Source organism: Octopus bimaculoides, chromosome 13 (genome assembly GCF_001194135.2).
Source record: "Octopus bimaculoides isolate UCB-OBI-ISO-001 chromosome 13, ASM119413v2, whole genome shotgun sequence".
Classification (NCBI taxonomy): Eukaryota; Metazoa; Mollusca; class Cephalopoda; order Octopoda; family Octopodidae; genus Octopus; species Octopus bimaculoides.
In genome coordinates this window covers 3,291,551-3,301,368 of record NC_068993.1, presented here as the reverse complement: position 1 = coordinate 3,301,368, position 9,818 = coordinate 3,291,551, and the positions used below count along the sequence as shown (strand labels likewise).

Sequence of the window (9,818 nt, the reverse complement as noted above, 5' to 3'; positions counted from 1 at the left end):
ATATATATATATATATATATATATAAACATGTGTGTGCATACGTACATGTTTATATATGAATATACCTCTGTGTGAATGCATATACATATTTATATATATACATATATACTTACATATTCTTGTATTATATAGCTACATACTAAGATATACATAAAAGGCATATATATGTACTTGTATGTATATATATGTGGGGGGGGATACATATATATTCTGGGCGAGAGTGTGAGAGCGAGAAAGAGAATTTGAATAGAAAGGCAAACTCACTTATAGATAGAGACATATAAACATATACACAGTCACATGGAAACATGGAAATCATAAGTCTATGCGTATTTCATGTTGTTTATAAATATGCATGCATGTGGAAAATTCTCCACTCTAAGAGCAACCTATTTGCGATAGTCTATTATTCTCATTTTTGTTAAATTGCCATCGACAGTGAAAGATCACATTAGAACTGAAAATAAAACCAAATCAATGTGAAAGATGAGAATTTATTCATAAACAGGAATATATAATCAGAAACTACTATATTTTACTTAACTGTCGACATACATAAAGTTTCAGATACACTTTTAATAGTATCATGACAAAGCGGGGGAAATTACCAATTTGGAATACACATATATATATCAGTATTCTGATTTCAACAATGGAACTTTCGGGGGGAAATGGAAACTATAGTATTTCAAAAATTTATCATACAATATGTAAAGTTAATATAATACACATATATTTTTCCTTCGTTTTGTTGTTCATCATCATCATCATTATTAATTATAACTATATTATTATTATTATTATTATCATCATCATCATCATTAATATTGATAATGTTAGAATGTTTATTTTACTTGTCTCATTAATTTACTTCAGTAGCTGATTTAATTTTTGATGGTCTTTTACATAATTTTATAAGTTAAAGTCACGAAATAATATAATAACATATTCTGCTATTCTGCATCGCCAAACACCAACCACTTCACTCACTCTAGAAAGGTTTTTTTTCTTTCTTTACATCAAGGAGTGGCGTTGGATTCAGGCAGCAAATTGGCAGCCCCTTTAGAACTCAGATGGAATTAGGTGTCTTGTTGTATTCGTCATAGCAGTCAGCGACCAGGCAGTTTGGGGTTCTGTTCTTTTGCATAGTAACTTATGCTAATGCTTTCTACTCCAACCACAAGCCCATCGCTGCCATGGGAGTGAATTTGGTAGAGGAAGACTGTAAGAGCCTGTCGTATACGCTTGTGTGTGTGTGTGTCAGTCTGTATGTGTATACCCACGTACATAAATACACACACACACACACACGCACACGCATATATATATATATATATATATATATATATATATATATTACGTTTATATATTCGTTTTGCAAGATTCTTGATGTGAAATCGTGTGTTGAAACTGATATTGTTGTATTTCGGGATGGTCATATTGCCAGTTTAGCCAATTTGGCTAAACTGGCAACATGACCATCCCCAAATACAACAATATATATATATATATATATATATATATATATGCTCCAGCATCTGGAGCGCTCTCGTCTCCTAAGGATCATGCTCTACGAAAAACTTGCAGTCAGAACAAGAGCAAGAGGAGGTTCGAAATGAGAACAGATTGCCATGGGTAGGATAACCTGGGGGACTGCAATCCACAATGGAGCAACAAAGAGTATCTTCAACATCCTCGATCCGCACCGACCATCCTGTGCGACTCCTGCACACGACTCTTTCACCACTGACATGGACTCCAAAGTCACATTAGGCACAAACATCAGACGAGGAGACTGGATAAAAACTGACGAACCCAATGCGTAGATACGAGCTGGAGCCGACGACACATACACACACATATATAGAATAGTTACTATGAAGCACTGTGTAGAATACATTGTACAAAGGATTGTGGGTAAGGCCAAAACAATGCGAAGTAAAATCAAGGTAAATCACCAGGAAACAAATATATGAATTAAAGTAGACTTATCATCCCATCCTCAAGAAATTAACGAATGTTGCAGACGGGGTCATAACCCAGAAATATTGAATGCAACTAAGTTTACATTAATTCATATTTTTGTTTTCTTACTTATGATTTGCCTTGCTTTTACTTCGCATTGTTCTGGCCTTACCCACGATCCTTTAAATAATTATATATATATATATATATATACAGATACATAGATAAATAAATGGAGTTAAACACAAGTGTTATTCAAATTCTTTTACTTCTGACATATGTTTCGAAGTAAATGAAGGTCGGAAGTAGCAAATGAGACCAACAGAATATATAGCAGACTTTAAAACAAATAAGTGTTAGTGGCAATTAGTTCCACTAAAATCTATTATAGTGGTGCTCCATCATGGCCACTGTTCAATTACTGGAGCGAGTAAAAGAATACCTTCAAACTACTTCTGGTCCCATTGCAATTATTGTACATAGATACACAGTATAGAATTGATGCCTTCTCATCTCCAGTAGCTATTTGGGTTGTATGGCTGAAAAATTAACGAACAGATGACCACCTTTGAAAATTAACTATTCACATAGCAAAATATAGTTTTGCGATGACAACATTGCAGCTAGTATTTTGTTGAAACATGCCCCAAGCTAGATGTGAAACGGTTGGTGATGAGAACTTGAATCCATCCTACAATTCTATGTGAAAATATGATTATCAAACAAAGAATATTCTATAACTTTGATATTAGCAAGAGATGTGATTCCAGAACCAAATATGCACATATTTGTTAAGTATGTATTTATGAGTGATGTATTTTCTGATTATTAAATTTATTTACTTTCAGAATATATAACTTGGGAAAATTTTATTTATATTTGCCGGAAACAAAAATTCAAACAATTTCTGAAGTAAATATTCTACGATAATAAAAATATATAAAATTATTTCTTTGGCAAATATTAAAAAAAAAAGAAGTTTACTAAGTCATATAATTATGTTGAATGTAAACAATCAAGAGAAGAGATGGCACCCGTCAAAAGGTCAGTAAAATGTTATATAATAAATTAAAGTTGTTTGTTATATCTTTCTGTATGAATAACATGCATTATTACAAAAGTATAGGTTCGTTTTTCAGAAAGAAAATTTAATACGTAAATTTCGATCTATTATTGTACATAGTTGGAATTATCATGCAGCTATTTACCTTTAATCTGATAAATGTTTAGAAATAAAACTGAAACAGTATGATCACTTATATATTTGTAGGCATATATTTCTTGTTGTTTCATTTAGATCTTTTATTTCTAAAAGTTTATTTTTTCTTTATTTTTTTTATCAAACATAAACAAATTATTGAGAAATAATACATTAAGTCTACGAGAGGATAAGTTATAAATGTGCATTATTCTAAAACTAAATTGTCTTCTGTTTGCAACATTTCAATGCTAACAGTTTTGTAGATTGTGTTTGCATTAGTTACACAAAAGTTGAATAAAAAAAGTTTTTATCTACTTAGTAGTTGGAGAGTAACGGTAACAGCCAATAACGGCAGTAGAATATCTTGTTGATGGAATATGAAAGAAAGATAAACGAATTAGTATAACGCAGCTGACTGACACAGTAGAACAGCAAGCTAATTTCCATTGCGGAATTATTGAGTCTCCAATTGCTCGGTGCTAGCTTCGAATTTCATTTTCAGTTTACTGAACATTTTAAAGTAACAGTATACTGTGAAAAAAAAAACAATACAAAAGCTAGAAAAGTTATGACAATCTGGGATTGCACAGCATAACAAGTTTCTCTATACTCATGAAACTGCAATACTATTTTGGGGATGTTGAAGCCTCGTATACTGTTCTAATTTAAGTTTCAGATCTAGTTTTGATGTGGCCCTTAATTAAAAGTACAATTTTACTTATTTTGGGTCTCTTCAGCCTTAAGTTGTAGCATTTTTGGGATGTGCCTAAATCCTGATTGTCTAAGATTTTTTGCTCTCAGTCTGATGGCATGTGCAATTATTGATTATTTTTTTTCGTAGTAATACTTGTGATTTAATGACACATCGCATATAATTCAGTATCTATTATATAGAATAGTGAGGCGACTAATTAGTGAAGTCGTTAAGGAGTGAAAGAGAAGGAGTTTTAATATTTTGTTAGGCCTCTCTGCGCTCTGAGTTCAAACCCAACTGAGGTCAAAAAGATAATATAAGCAACACTATGAATCGAAATATCGTGACGTATGTGCAAAAGGTGAGTTCCAGGTGAAGAAAGATCACGCTTCATATATAAAGTTTCATAACAAAAATGTCAATTGTTTAAAAAAGAAAATCGTCACAGCATCAGGCCCTTCACTTTTCGATGAATCTGATATTTTGCCAGAAATAATCAAAAAATAACTATTCAATAAGTATTAAATTATTAATGGAACATCAGTCAGCAAAATATTACAATACTTTTAGTTTCAACTGTGAAATAAATGTTAATGTGTTGAGGAAAATGAGAAATTTAATGTTTAGGACAGAAACGCTTCGTCGGAGAGGAAAGAATTCCCCAGATCGACGGAATTATTATTATTGCAACGAAAGACAGCTTAGCTTCAGTAACCGTAAGATTTTTTGCTCTCAGTCTGATGGCATGTGCAATTATTATGATTGATTATTTTTGTCTTAGTAATACTTGTGATTTAATGACACATGGCATACAATTCAGTATCTAGTATATAGAATACTGAGGCGACTAATTGAAGTCGTTAAGGAGCAAGAGAGAAGGAGTTTTGCTATTTTGTTAGGGCTCTCTGCGCTCTATTTTCAAACCCAGCCAAGATCACAATGTGTCGTTCATCTACGGTCAATTTCAATTCCCCCACTCCCCATTTCTTCATTTTTCACTTTTTCTGGAAATTCTTTTGGCGAAATACGTACAAAAATATAGAGATTATGATTCTGAAAAAAAAATGTTTATAAAATTTCAATTTTTCAAAAACTTAAATTTTACGCAGAATTTTTTTCAGAATAATAATCTCTGTATTTTTGTACGTATTTCACCCAAAAATATTTCCAGAAAAAGGGAAAAAATGAAGAAATGGGGAGGGAGGGACTGAAATTTTGTAGTTGCGATTTTTGAAAATTTTGTTTTCAGAATCAGAATCTCCATAGCTTAAAATGTGTGATTCCATAAATAAAATTAAGGGGGAAGGGTTCCGTTTACATATCCTCCAACTGGACCTTAACACCATCGAGAAAAAATAGAAACATCATAACGATAATCATCAAGATTACAATACTGCTGACAAAAATGGTGATGCAAAGGAGGAGGAAGAGGAGGAAGGCAAAGAGGGTGAAGAAAAAAGGAGGATGGAGTTAGGGAGGCGAAAGAGTTTCAGTATGGAATTAGCGTATGTTTGATCTGCTAACCATAGAAAATATTTTATGTGGATTTCTTTATTCGAATTTCCTTCAAAGACCCACACTTTATATCTTCATGCTGGCTAATGATTGTCTAAGATATGGTTCCAAACAGCTAATAATAGCAGTCAAAACTCCCGGAAATCACATCCTACATGCTTAAAAAAGACCTTGTAATCCAATGTTAACTTTGCTGAAAACTGGGTGGCTATGGATGGGATATCTTTCATAATGCCTCCTTAGGGTTTCTTGGTTCAAATAATATCAAAACACAGTCTTTTACTGATAGTTGCAAAAGTATATACTCAGATACACATGCGAGCACTCACTCATACATAAACGTGTACAGACAGGCATGCACACACACACACACACATATACAATGATAGAAACAAACATCGAGTGTGATAATTATGAACATGTTTGATACAAACCATCATTCATCCCTCAATTACAAATATTGTACTCTGTAAATATATTTTAATATTATTCAAACTTACGGCGTAAGATACAAACGATATTCATGTATATAAATTAATATAGTTTTCAGCATATCTTGTTTCTCTATAAACCTTACCACCATTACCTGTCACAAGTTTAAACAAGCAATAAAACGTTTTATATCCAATTAAATTCAAAGTGATAAAATTCTTTGAAGTTCTCATAAAGTCTAAATAAACAATGTTCATGTAATTTCTCAATAATTAACAAAAAGATTATATATTTATTTAAATGATGCGATGATTATCTAAAGAACATTGATTTGCAAAAGTAATAAAATCTGCAGTCAATTATTGAACATTTTATCGTTGTTTTCATGAAAGCACGGCAGCAAATTAGATCATTACTTAACTGGAGATTTAAAACAACTACCAGTAGAAGCGCAGTAATCGAGTAGTGAGATAGGAGCAAGCCTATAAACTGAAATTCGATGCAGTACAATGAAACGTATGTAATTAAACTGAAGAAAAAGTTTCTTTAATGTATGTGCATTTATGCATGAAGTTAAATCGTTAAGCTCAAATGACTAGAATGCATGCCTGATGAAAAAAGAAAACATGCCACTCATCACTTGTCTATCAATGGATTTTCAAGGTTTTGACACCTTAGGACTTCTCCCCCTCCAGCCAGAATCGTAGGAAAGCTTCACACACGTTTGTTAAGAATTGATAGAATAAAGAGGAGACGTAGAATACACACCAAAATGTATAGTGAGAAATCTTGGCGATCGGACAGAGAAAGCACAAACGACATGAAACAAATTATGGTTAAGACTCAAGTACAAAAGAAAAGCAAGAAAATTAGCTATGCATCTTTAAGTGTTCAGCTGAAATCCCACTGAGGTGAACTCTGCCGTTTTTCTTTATGAGTTTGAAAAACTAAAGCACCATCTTAGAACAGAAGTCAATGTAATTGAGAAACTTCTGTCTCAGGAAACTGCTGGCATCGTGCCTAGAATTAGAAGCTATTATTCACAATATATATCCTTTATTGTCTATAGATTTATGACGACAATGCATGAAAACAGCCGAAGTAAAGTTGAGTTAATCAATTTCGTAAATAGATTGAAACGACTAGGTATCATTATATATCAATATTTATGTAACATAATATTTATCTCCACCAGGTACCATATTTTATAAATAGGAAGCCTATGATGTTATTTAATACTTACCTGTAGTTTTCTAACCTACCACAGCACGCAGCGACTAGAATTTTATAAGTGAACATAACCCATTAATTCGGAGATAAATGTAATGTTTAAAGTCTATTAGATATTATGTAAGAAAGACTGAAAACAACATCAATTCAATTATTGATGTGTGTTTATCAAATCCATCTGAGAATACAATCTAATAATAGAAATGTCTTAAATTAGTAAAGGCTTAGTTGATACAAACGGATGAATTTGTGTGAAGTAGCTTACATAGTATTAAAGTATTACTGGGAATCGGCAAACTACAGCAGGATGTCTATCATCGGTGCGCATTAGAGAAGAGAGATTACAATAAGGATTATAGTGATATATACACTGACTGTTTAAATTCCAATTTGCTTTGTATTAAACGCTGCTATAAAGTTTGAAAATCCAAACATATTCGATTACAAGTACGCCATGGTAATTTTCAGTGGCTTTCATTAAGATTTGAATAAGAATACATCAGCATTACGAGGTTTTATTGGAATTTTATAGAAATGAAATATTATATCAGCTGAATAAAATATAAAATATAACAACAAGCGAAGATTCAATACAACGAATTTAAAAAGATTCGATTTGACTATTTGGCCTTTTCCAATATCTTCTATATATTTCCCCATGTGACATTATTATTTCATTTCTGAAATGGCCAGACATGAAGACATCAAGATTTATATTATTTTCATTTGCATTAATATTCGGTTACTTGTTCAGAATCTTCATCGTTTGGACAGTTTTCTAATTTACATATACCTATGTCTAGCTTATTGTCAGTGTAGGTACATATATAGGCACATACATATTGAAACACACTCACACACACAAACACACATGTATATATATATACATACACAATTACATATATACATAATGTATGTGCGTGTGTTTGTGTATATAGATAAGTATATAAATAGATATACATCTATACAACAATATTCATAGACATATTTAAAAAGTGAGAGCTTGATATCCTCTGTATAGAAAACACGTAGTGCTCAGATGATTTGAACTTACACTCTGAAGTCTTTATTGATAGAGATATATTCGCATATATGTGGATGTGTACGCAAAATTATATACATAGATGTAAAAAGGTAAAAGCAAAGTTACCTGTTCAAGTCATACCGATTCATAAGAATTGGTTTCATGGCTTGAAATAATCCAAGACAGTTCTGTGCCGTGGCCATCAAATAAAAAACAATGATACAATGATCAGTTATAGTTAATCAATAGCTAATGTATTCGTGGGTGGATGGGTGAGATTTTCCTATGTTCGCCTCTTAACCTGGATATGCTTTTTACAGCATTACCACAGAGCAAATACGGATTATTAAGACAAGATACAGTATATAAACACACGGCTTTATCGTTGTGTGCACGTGTATACAGATGCATGTATTTTCTTTATTCTCTTGCATTAAAATATATCAAGCTTATCCTTGAATGGTCATGTCATTGGGTTTGACATTTATGCCATGGCATTAAGAATATGGAAAACCTAAAAGAATGCAAAATATATACAAATAAACCAAAATAGACATCTTCTTTATAAGATCCCAATCTATAGCAGATTTGTTTTCGTAGAAATGTATTTGACATGCACTAGTACAACATGAAATATGCACACACACACACACACACACGATATTGCAATGAGGAATATACATGTAATTTATCATTTGACAAAGATTAAATTTTATTTTTTAAATAACTTAGTGTCAGTTGCAATTTTCAAGGATGAATTTGCTTTTTATCTTAGTTCGCTCCTTAGTTTATTCAGATATTATCCTCCCTAGTTTGCTCTTCATACCCAGCAGTCATGTCCAATTATATATGATTCAGAATATTCAAAAGTTTATCCCTTAAGTTCATCTTGGTGTATAGCTTTCCTAAATAGTTAACTATTGCTGAATAACTGTTTCTTTTCTTCTTTTTTTTTTGTATTTGTGATTTCTTTATAAAGATTCGTTTGGTGTTGATGTTTTTAGAATATATTTTATGTAGAAATACTTTCAGATTATAAGAAGTGTGTCTTTGAAGCAAACGTACAGGAAGAAATATTCAATTTGATTGCTTCACGAAAAAGGAGACCAGAAGCATAAATCTGGGTACAGTTTCCTAACAAGAAACATATTCGTTGCATTTCATAAATTTGTTCTCTTTTTGCTTTCACAATCTTTCCTGTGTCTTTTATTTCAAAATTTTAGGTTTATTTTAGAAACTTCTGGAGAAATTAATTTTAAAAAACTGAAAAAGAAATCTATAACTACTCAAATTTCAAGAGGAGATATCTATGTTGGTGAGTGGATATGCAAATAAAAACTTAAATAACAAATAGTAAGTTGTGATATATTTAAAAACTTTTTCGCTTGTAAAATCTATGTTTAACCCAATGAGGCCTACATCATCATCGTTTAACGTCTATAAATATATCTAGAAACATATTAGAAGATCCTATTCCTTACAAATTGCAGAAGTCATCAATGAGGCAACAATAATACAATGAAAATTTGTAGTCAATTAATAGTTAATATTATGAACATATGAAATAAGATAGTAGATTAACGTATATTTATTAATCATTTTTGCGTGTGTCTGTAGTTAAGGCAATTAAATTGAATTAAAACTATTTCACTAGAAGTTTTACACAAAGACGATGATTTGTAGGGTCATTAAAGCATTGAATAAAGTGCCTTGTGGTATTCGTTATGATTCTAGCATTTTGAGTTCAAATCCCACT

At 31.6% G+C, this 9,818-nt stretch overlaps 1 long non-coding RNA gene across 1 annotated transcript in view; it reads left to right on the top strand.

The window, feature by feature from the left end:
• Positions 1-9,401, top strand: part of LOC128249259 (uncharacterized) — a 216,754-nt gene extending 207,353 nt beyond the window's left edge. The window contains exons 3-4 of the long non-coding RNA XR_008265348.1: positions 2,815-3,010; positions 9,286-9,401. This is a non-coding gene — a long non-coding RNA (uncharacterized LOC128249259). The remainder of the gene's footprint in view (positions 1-2,814; positions 3,011-9,285) is intronic.
• The last annotated feature ends 417 nt before the right edge of the window (positions 9,402-9,818 follow it).